Genomic DNA, 10,534 nt, shown 5'->3' on the forward strand with positions numbered 1-10,534 from the left:
GTCTGAATAGACCTCCATACACCACTAAGTGATTTAATGATGTTGGTCCACAAAATCCCTCTGATTTATGCCAAAGGCTTATGCAGAGAGAGATCTTTTTCTAAGGCTCTTACCTTTTTCTCCAATGCTTTGACTTCCCTTGTTTTCTCTGCCACAGTCATCTTGGATTTATCATAACTTTGTTCAATCTTTGCCAATTTTTCTTTGACTTGCTTCAGCTCTGATATTTGGAGCTTCAATTCCTCCATGGATTTTATTAATTGCTCTGTAGTCATAGCTGTACTGCTGCCTGGTACTGTTGTTGTTGATGTTGTTCCTGCTGTTGATGCTGGGACCGTGGGAGGCACTGTTGTTATAACTATGGGAGGGGAAGTTGTGACTGTTGGAGCTACTTCAGGTGGCTGGGAGGTCGACTCTCCCTGCTTTTCTTGTAGTGCTTTCTCCAATGCCTGCTTCGTCTCACTCAATCTTTCATTCAACCTCATGAGCATGTCCATCATGTCCTCTTCGGATTTCTGCTGTACAACATCTGTTGTCTGTGGATGCATAGAAGGAGGCATTTTGAGCTGTTTTCTGAGGGCAGCAATGTCCTCTTCCTTTTTCTTCATTAGTGCTCTTATGCCTTTGGCATCTTTGGGATCATGTCCCAGTTCAATGATAATATCTTCCAAAGATTTTATCCTGTTGTCTTTTGCTAGAGAGGAAGATTTCTCTAAATCTAGTTGAGCAGAGGTGTTCTCCAATGAGTTTTGCAATTTGTGAGCCAACATTGCTTTGTCATCTAGTGTAGAATACACCATCTCTCCAGTCTGTTTGTGCAGCTCAATCTGATCTATTGGATGAATGTCTTTGGCTAAGACTTCCAGATTTGTCCTGATATAATCAGCTACCGATTGTGGTTGCTGCACCTTGGGCTTGAAATAGCTCATGATCATTTTGCCCTCCTTTATGACATAGGCAAACATTAATCTTTGCTATTTTGTGGGGGCCATCTTAATATATTGGTCATAAATTTTCAGCCTCAAGGGATCATTTCTAGCCTTTATTTCTATGAATGTTCTTTTGACATCAGAGGTCTACTTACTTGATGGTCTTGTGGATGAAACTTCCACACTATGCTGCCTTTCCAGCTCCTGCCTGTGAGAGCTGGTTGATGTCTCAATGACTGGGGATGTCTGTGGGCTGGTTGCCCTCTCACCTCTTAGGCTTTCTATGGTTTCCTCAATAATTTCTTCTTCAGATAGAGGATTTAGTCTTTTCCTTTTTGCACCTGGCTGTTCTGCAGGTCCACTGATGGGTGTGGCCTCTTCTCTGTCCCTTTTCTTGCCTATTTCCTCATTTAGAGGAGTCTGTAGTGCTGGTATCTCTGGTGCTTTGGTCTATACTGGAGGAATTTTCTCCTGTTGATCAGTCATGGCTTGCTGCTCTGTACCTGCTATTTGCTTTCCCTTTGAAGAACCTGAAACTGGTGTGCTGGCCTCTTGTATAGGTTGCTGTGAAGTCCCAGCAGAAGATGTACCTACTCCAGTTTGCTGAAGTAGCTTGAAAGATACCTATCCAAAAGAGTCCAGGTCAAGAGTCTTTTCTAAATATTTCATAGCTTGTTCCATTTTTTCTTGTCGAGTAAGTTCTTCTACTAATGTACCCTCTATCCACTCATCCTGATTAGCATATTGTTCTACTTCAGGGATCCTATGATGTATGTAAATTGACAGTCGATTTCTTACTCTTTTGTCACTTATAAAGCTATTTGGGTCATATGGCACCCAGCTGAAGCTTTTCTTCAATTTAAGTTCTTCCCCCAATATCTTGTCAGCATCTTCCCATGTTTCCCTCTTGTTAATGATAAAGGGGCCTAATTGGTTTCTTATCCTAAGCTGAGCTTTTTTCTTCACATTGCAAAAGTGAGTCAAATCTGAATTGATAAGTTTCCTGAAATATTCCAATGCAAACAGTCTCATGGGCACATACTTGGGAAGCTTATAAGGGCACATCTCACAGCCATATATCCTGATTTCAGTGTGATCCTGGTACAAGTACCAGTCACCTAACCTGTAGTTCTTGGAGAGCTATAAAATCTTTCTCATGTCACCAGAGAGCCTAGGAGGAGGAGTTCCTATCAATAGAGTGGAAGAAGGATGTATAAACAAGTCAATGAATTCACAGTAGGTATAAGGGGTTTCACCAATTCTATGGAAGACAGAGGACCAAAAGATTACAGACCTCCTCTCTCCTTTGGAATCCAATTTCCTGATGGGAAATATAAAACTGTCTGGGTGATAATACAACAGTAGATGGTATATGAAAGTTGTGTATTTAAACACTCCTTCTCTTTCCAAATTCATAAATTCAGCATGGATTTTGTCAGCAATGAAAGAGGCATAGTCATACTTAATAGCAAGGGGTTGTCCTGGAGTAAAGGTGGATAACAGAACCAGGACAATCTCATCCACATATTCACTAGACTTAAATCCCAAGATTACTGATATCATGTCAAGAATAATTCTTCCAGTCTCATTAAACCAGACATGTAGATAGGGAGTTGGGCCTTGGGGCTGGCAATTTGGTTCCATGAATAACTTAGCAATCCGGGCTATTTCTGCACTGGACAGTTTAGAGCTTTGCTCAAGCAATAATCCCATGGAAATAGGAGCAAGAGGCTGAACTGGCTGGAAGTGTAGCATTTCATTGATAGATTTAGTAGTTATGTAAAAGAGAACAATTTGTGATGGAGTCATAACTGCTTTACTAACAGGGTGATAATTGGCACAACAGTGGCAAATAATATCTGGGAATATATTGACTGAGGGAAGGTAATACCTGGGGAGATTGGATTCCCATATTCCATAGATATCAGAGTTGTTCAAATGACTATTTCTGATTAGGCAGAAGGTATGAAGATGATTTTGGCAACTAATCGGGTCTTGTATTTGGAAATCTCTGTCGGCCAAGGGCAACCAATTCTGGTATTTGTGAGGTGCATTGAGTGGTGCAACATTGAGGGCCACGGGGGCTTCCATTGTTCAATTCTCTGTGTTTTTAAACCGAAGGTCAAGTTTTTGCAGGAAAAAGGGTAAAAGAGCAATTATGGTGTACTTCTACAAGAGATATATGTGAAATTCAGCTTGAACTTAGGCTCTTATAGGTATAATTTGCAGAGGAAAACCAAAATACAGGTTTGGGAGGTGGGACGGGGTAAATACCTGTATTCTTGCGATGAACGAGTGTAATTTGCAAGTTGGATGATGAATTGCAGAGCGAGATGCCGGATTATGCTGGCTGGGTGGCGGACTGGAGCTTCTGCAGTTTTCTGGACGTAATTTGCATGCACAGTCTCGGGAAGCAAATGAATGAAAATGAACGAAAATGACCTTTTTTACAAGTTTTTTGACAAAAAATCAGCTTCATGGGCTTTTTGGCGCTTTTGGGTTGGCTGATGTCATCAGGACGTGATGTTTTGTCGCGATGCGAGGTACGGAGGGTGACACGGCGATGACGTGGAGGTGACGTAAGCGGGCGGGGTCAGCAGGAGGGCGGTAAGCGGTATTGGAGCGCACCGCTTATCGACCAAGGTGGTATCGGGAGGAGGGGCCGCGAGCATGCCGGGAGGGCGCCGTGTGTCCCCGGTATGGCAGTAATACCGCCGGCTCCCTAGGCGGTAAATATCGGGCGTGGAGGGCCTTGCGATATAATTGTGGGCCATTGGATGCACGGGCCCAGATCCAACGGCTGGCACAGGTCTGAGGTGGCTTATGGTTATGGCGCGGGGCCCAACATAATAAACAATGATTTTAATATATCAGGGACACTTTTATTGGTTGTTGGGGCGCTTAAAGTATTAATTAACCAGATATTAATTAAACTTGGAATATTTGCGCACAAGGAGGATTTAATAAAGTTATTGATTAACCAATCCCGAGGTCACTGATAGGGTTATTCACAGGTCCCAGATAAACCTTGAATCCCCTTTGATATAGTGTTACAGTTATAGATTAACCAGGGGTGGGATATTTAATTTTTTGGGGTTTTTTTCATATATTTATATAATACGGGGAGGGAACAAATTAGATAGGAATTATATAATAGGGTTAAGGTTAATATGAAAATTGATATATGTAAAAGAATAAGTGCTAAGTTATAATGTTTTAACAACATAGGCTTAGGAGAAAACATGGATTTTTACACAAGAAATGTGGTTTCTTTGCATTAAGCAGGAATGCTATTTTCCTCAGGTTTTTTCATGAAATGGAGTGATTTAAGAGTATTGAGCAGATCTCAATATCCTTGGGGGGAAGTTAATAAGTGATTTTTGGGAGAAATGTGAGGGGAAGTTAGACATGCATCACTTGACTTGTAACCAAACCTTGCCATGGTACTTATGATATCCATAAGATGAACATCTTTGAAAGACAAAATTAATCATAAGCCTGCTTCTGCAACACCAAAACTGCCTACCCAGCCTATTATACATAACATTTTCTTCTTCTTCCATGGGTGCACTTGGACTAGCAAACCCTTACAAATTTTCGTCTCTTTTCATGGGAATCCTATCTAAGTCTACCCTTATTTCTTCCAAGGGCTCAGATTTAATAATTGAGCTCCTTTGCTTCTCTACCTAACTATTTATCTACCAAGCTTGAACTGTTTGGACAGATTTTATTCTCTATCTCTAAAACAAGAAATTCAGACATGACCTGGCCAAGATTAAGTTGTTTGGCCACTCATTAACTGTGGCAAGAGTCAACCAATTGCAGACAATGAGATTCTTTTGCAATAATAGAATAGTAGTGGCATTTTGGACTAGCACACTTTCCTGGTCTTTTCTTTGGGTTTCATTTCTTTTCTTTTTGACCATTTGAATATTTTTGCCCTTTGATCTTTCTTTTAGGGCATACTCTCTTTTATTTTTTAATTTTTGGATTTTTTCAAAATATGGAAACCTTTGCAGCAGGGAAAGGATGAACATATTGGGGACTTTTACCAGTCAATCATGAAATATGACACCTATTGGTATAGGAGCATAACAGTGTGGGAGATTTCTTGTAGGAAGAAAATTATTGATGTCTTCATACCATGGTGACTGAGTGGATATTGCAAAAATATGCTCATATGGAAAAGAATATTGGATAGGAAAAATGTCATTTTTGTTGGTAATCCTAGAAAGGAAGTCTGTAACAATGATATCATTTTCAAGTTTATCCAAAATAGTGATTTCAAACTGTTATCGCCTAAAAATTGATCACCTAGCCATTTCTAACTAGGTGGATCAAAATACACCATGTAGGATTAATTTTACCATAGTAAAATCATTTTCACCATAGGAAATGATTTAGTAAACCACTTTTATTAAATTATTTCTGATTAAAATTAGAAAACCCCATGAGAATAATTGAATAAATCATTATTTATTTAATTTTCTCTAGGAATAATTATTAAATCATTATTTGATAATTATTCCTTGTCACATTTGACTAAATCACCTTGGAATAATTAAATAAATCACTATTTATTTATTATTCCTTAATTTTATTTTTGGAATAATTGTTAAATCACTATTTAATAATTATTTCAAATTCACACCTTTCTTAATCCTCGTGAAGTGATTAATAAATCATTTTATTTATTAATTATTTCTAAATAAATATATTTAGCCATTTTGAATATACTTTCCCTCTCCAAAAAATATAATAAAATATTCCTAATGGTTTGATCTTGATTTGGTCAATATTATTTTATTATTTTCTATTTTCGAGATCAACACAATACTTTGTTATAAATAAGAGGGTTTTCCATTCATTCTTCACCGTAATCACTATCATCGTCACCATTATCATATCATTCCATTTGAGCTCCCGTTTGAGTTCTATCTTTGCTTTTGGTTTTTCTGCATATTGAGAGAGAGAAATAGATCACTAAAGTACAAGGACATCAAAGGACACATCCCATGGAGGGGGATTTGCAGGCCCATGTTATAGATCTCCTTCACTAGGTGTTTCAATAATAATATTATTCATTCAAAGCTTTCAATTGGCTAATTACACTGGTTATTTCTTGTTGTTCTATGCTTTAGATTGCACATTATCTTTTTTCTGTATGGTTTTCTTCTTTTGTCATTGTATATCTAAAGCATAAACAACCACATCTTGTTGTTAGGGCCACTTGTCACCAGTGACTTAAGTGAAGTATTTTTTGTACACTTGCTAAGAATTTTCATATTAACAAATGGTGACTCCACTGGTGTAGTAATGCAAATCCTTGGTGACTGTTGTTTCAGTCATTTTCAATATTTTCTCCAACTATTTTTAGCCTCTAAGTTTCTATTTTTATATCCACTTTGTTTTCAGGAAAAGTTTTTAGTTTCTGTTGGTTTTTCGCATCTTTTCGCAGGTTCTAGGTACCAGTCGAGTAGGATATGACAAAATCTAGGCGAGATCTACCAATTAAGACTCTCGGGAGAAAAACGCACTTTTTGGCCCCATACTTGCATTCTGGAATGCACTTTTTGGCCAGTTTTCCACATTCCAATAGTCTTTCTAGGTTAGAAACTGCATTTTGCATTTTTTCATAATTATTTTCAGAATGTTTTTAGATTTTCCAACTATGTTGTGTGTGTACTGTGAATGGTTTCTATTATTTCTTGAATCACCCCTAGGCATATATTCTCTTAGTAACTTCTCATTAAGGAATAAAAAATCCCCCTAGGGTTTAGAGTACACCTCCATCATTTAGGAGCATATTTGTTGACTTGAGGAGTCTAGGGTACAATATTTTTAACCACTAATTTCTAATTTTTTTCCCACTATTATACATCCCCTTTGGATAGTTGGTTTCATAATTTTAATACCTTCAGAGTTTGGTGTTGTCTTCCCCCTTAGGATCCCCTTCAGTGTCCTAGGTTTTGGAGCTTCTTACCTATCCTTTGCAACATTTTTCACCTTTGATTTTTTTTTTTTTGCACCATTTACAACATATTAGTGCCTTTAGATCCCAGTCCCTTAGACATTAGATCTTCTGGCCATTTATGTGTCTTTGAGTAGCTTTTTTTCCACCTCTCTTTTATTTGTTTGATAGGCATAGTGGGTGGGGTTTTTTTATGTTTGATTTGTTGCTTATTTTTTTTGTACATTTTCAACATTATTTACAAATTTTCAGTGCTTTATTCTTAGTAGCTCATGGAATCATAAAACATGCTCAATTAACTCATCCACTTTACACATCATTTTCAAACACTCACACCCTAAGTGAATGTGATCTTGGTTAACACTTCCAAGCCAAGACTTGAAACACTACACTTTAATAATTCAACACACATATATTAAGCCCACTTGGGCACCATGACCAAACAATATGTGTATTTAGGTGTAGGATTGATGGGATAGGCTTACAACAACACCCATCGATCACTTACATTGAAACATAGAATTTGACATATGAGGGAGCTTAAAATCCTTCACCATCCCATGGTCCAAAGCCGAAGTTCGTTAGAGACCCGATTTAGAGGGGGTTATGCTAGGTCATCATGCAAGCAATTCTCCTTGGGCCTACCCAACCCATGGTAGGGAATCTCATGCAGTTGATGACCAAGCAACTCAAGACTCAACCACCCCCATGGGATGAGTGTAATTGTAGTGACAAATCTTAGGAAAATTCCCTATAGGATTGACTGTGGACAACAACTGGTTCTCTGCCCCACCTTTCTATGGTTAGCTCTTCATGCGGGGATTAGATTCCATCAAGTAAGAAGTATTTTGGAAGGCCATCTAAAACAGTAGATTTAGGACTTGTTTGAGGATGTTGATCACTTATAGGCTAGACGTAAAAAAAAATTGATAGGACGTGTTTTCTTGAATTACAGTAGCATCTTAATATAGTTAGTTTACACTTGGCACCACCGCACTAGGTGTTTTATTGTTGTTTGTTGCTCTTTTTCTCATATCATTCCCTTTTATTCTATGGATTCATCTTTGTCTTGATATCATTACACCCCTTAGGAATTTTTCACAGAGAATTCATGGCCTTCGCCCCCAATTTCCTTTAGGACATATTACTCCTCCCTGTCGAGTTAGAGTTCATCCTCCCAGTCCTCCATTGAGTCCTCATTTTGATTCTAGTTCTTCTGATTCTTCTAGTTCTTCCTTTGATTCTACATCTTCCCAACCCTATACTGCCACCATGTCAGACACCAACATGGGTGTGGGAAACCAAGGTAGTAACCAAGGTAGCCCCATAAGTAGAACCTCTACTCTACCGATATGGCCACTCCTACTCCATTGCTTCCTTTCATGGATGGTTTAAGCCTCCTTGATTTCATCCAGCTCATCAATGACCCTCTTCTCCATGACCCCAGTTGGCCTACTATGCCTACAAAGCATCCTTTTGACATCCACAATTTTGAAGGTAAGCTTGTAGAATATCCCACAAATCATGTTCGCTCATTTCATATGTGGTGTTCATCTAATTCCATCATTGAAGACTCCATTCATCTTCGTTTGATCCAATTCACCCTTACTGGAGCTTCTGCTAAGTGGTATATTGACCAACCGCATGCCTTTCATTCCACCTTCATGACTCTCGCCAAATATTTTGTTTCATACTTCTAGTTACCCCTCCGTTATGACACTAGTACTGAACTCTTGGCCTCTTTCCCTCAAACTTTTGCCACTCGCCTATTTGACCATGTTCAAGAATGGCATAGACGGAGGAGCATATGTAAAACTACTAAATTTAAAGACTGTGTCTATATCGATTGGTTCCTTATATTTCTTTTGGCCCCCATTGGTAAATATGTCCCCTCTCACTTCCCCTAGTCTGAGGAAGATTCGCTCCAAGTAGCTTTGAAATATGACTTGATCTATGCACAAATGAGATATTTTTATATTGTCATTCCCGATCTGCCTCGACCCGATGTTTCTTATACACTGGGGACATATCATGTCCTTGATGGTATTGTTGGATCTATCCCACACCCTCCACCTCTACTATATCCTCAACCTCACATGAGTTATGGTCAACCCCGGGGGGACCAGTTCCACTTATAGTTATCCCCCTCTTGCTCCTTCCCACGGTGTTGGGTGTGGAATCCCTCCCAAGGCATGTTTTGGGGCTTAAAGCCAAAGTTTTGACCAAGTCCATTTTAAAGACCCTGTGATTTGTGGGTGCGGAGCGCGAAGTCATAATAGAGTCGCAGGGTTGTCCACCCTTGTTTTTGTAATATAATGTCGGCTTGGAAGATCAATAGAGCGAGGCTCTAAGTGTGGAAAACAACTAAAAAGATAGAAGCATGATGAGTCTAAGGAATTGATTGAGTCGAAGTTTAAGTTGTGTCTTTGGGTCATAGAGTAGGAGAAGGCTCTACAATTGTGTACACAGAGGCCTAATAGTCCGCAGCTAAGGGTGCGGACCCCTGCAGCTAAGCGTGTAGGGCAGGTTGAGTTTGTAACCATGGGAAGAATTAATAAAGAGAAGTTTTACCATATTTCTATGTATATTTCCCTGTTTTATGTATTATTGAGTATGAATTGCAAGTCTATTGTTTATTTTTTGCGCGAACTTATATGAATGTGCTGTATAAATAAATATAACATAAGACATCCATTTATGCAACGATAACTAACTAGTTCAAGAAGATAAGTAAGACCTCGAGTGTGACTTAGGGGAATAGTGCAGAGCACTGCTCTAGCAGCACGGAATCCCCACAGTCCCTGGTTAGGGTTGTGCGAAGGTGAATACATCAGGGCGCGAAGGATAGGGAAGTGTGTGAAGTAACCTGTGCACAGAGAGTAATAGTTGGACCGAATCAACCTCTCAAACATCTCAAGGGTGTGGAAACCTGGTTCCAGCGCTGCCCCATACTACTTTGGGTGAGACCTCATTCTGTGCACCGCGGACTGTTGCCGAAAGGGCCAGTAGTACAGGGATATTTTTGGCTAATTAACTCTGAACCTAGGTCAGTTCCCAACAAGCCAACAAATGGTTCCATTGTCGGGACTGAGATCTGCATAGAGATGTCTAATGTCATATCACTGGAATCCAACTAAGAAAGGAATTGAGGATTGGTTGGATAGAAAGATTCACGAGTTTGCGGCGCAGGAGAATAGGAATCCATGACTATCAAAAGAAGAGTGGTTAGACTGCTACTTATACACAGAGATCCATGAAATTTTCTTCGCATCTTTCCCTACTGAGCTATACGAGTGGATCGTGAAGCTAGCAGATAACTAAGGAAGGTGCAAGCTCGACAGACCTATTGTGTGGACTCCAAAGTTGGTGTGCAGAATGGAAGCATTGGAGGATAATATCGTGCACATTGTTGATCACTGGCTCGATCGAATTATAGGAGGATTCATCACTAAGTTCGCGGTAGATACTTCAGTCAGCTATAGCGAGGTAGAGTGATGCTTCCTCAAAGGACCGCGAGGTGAGTACATTAAGTCTTTGAAGACTTGGATTAAAATGCTACTATGTGAAAAGTGGGTTATGCAAATAAATTGATGTTTGGGGCTATGCAAAGTGGGAGAATCTACAGAAACGAATG

The sequence above is a fragment of the Pinus tabuliformis genome, chromosome 3_2 (assembly GCF_031772625.1).
Source record: "Pinus tabuliformis cultivar Carrire ecotype Pingquan chromosome 3_2, CPIR1, whole genome shotgun sequence".
NCBI lineage: Eukaryota > Viridiplantae > Streptophyta > Pinopsida > Pinales > Pinaceae > Pinus > Pinus tabuliformis.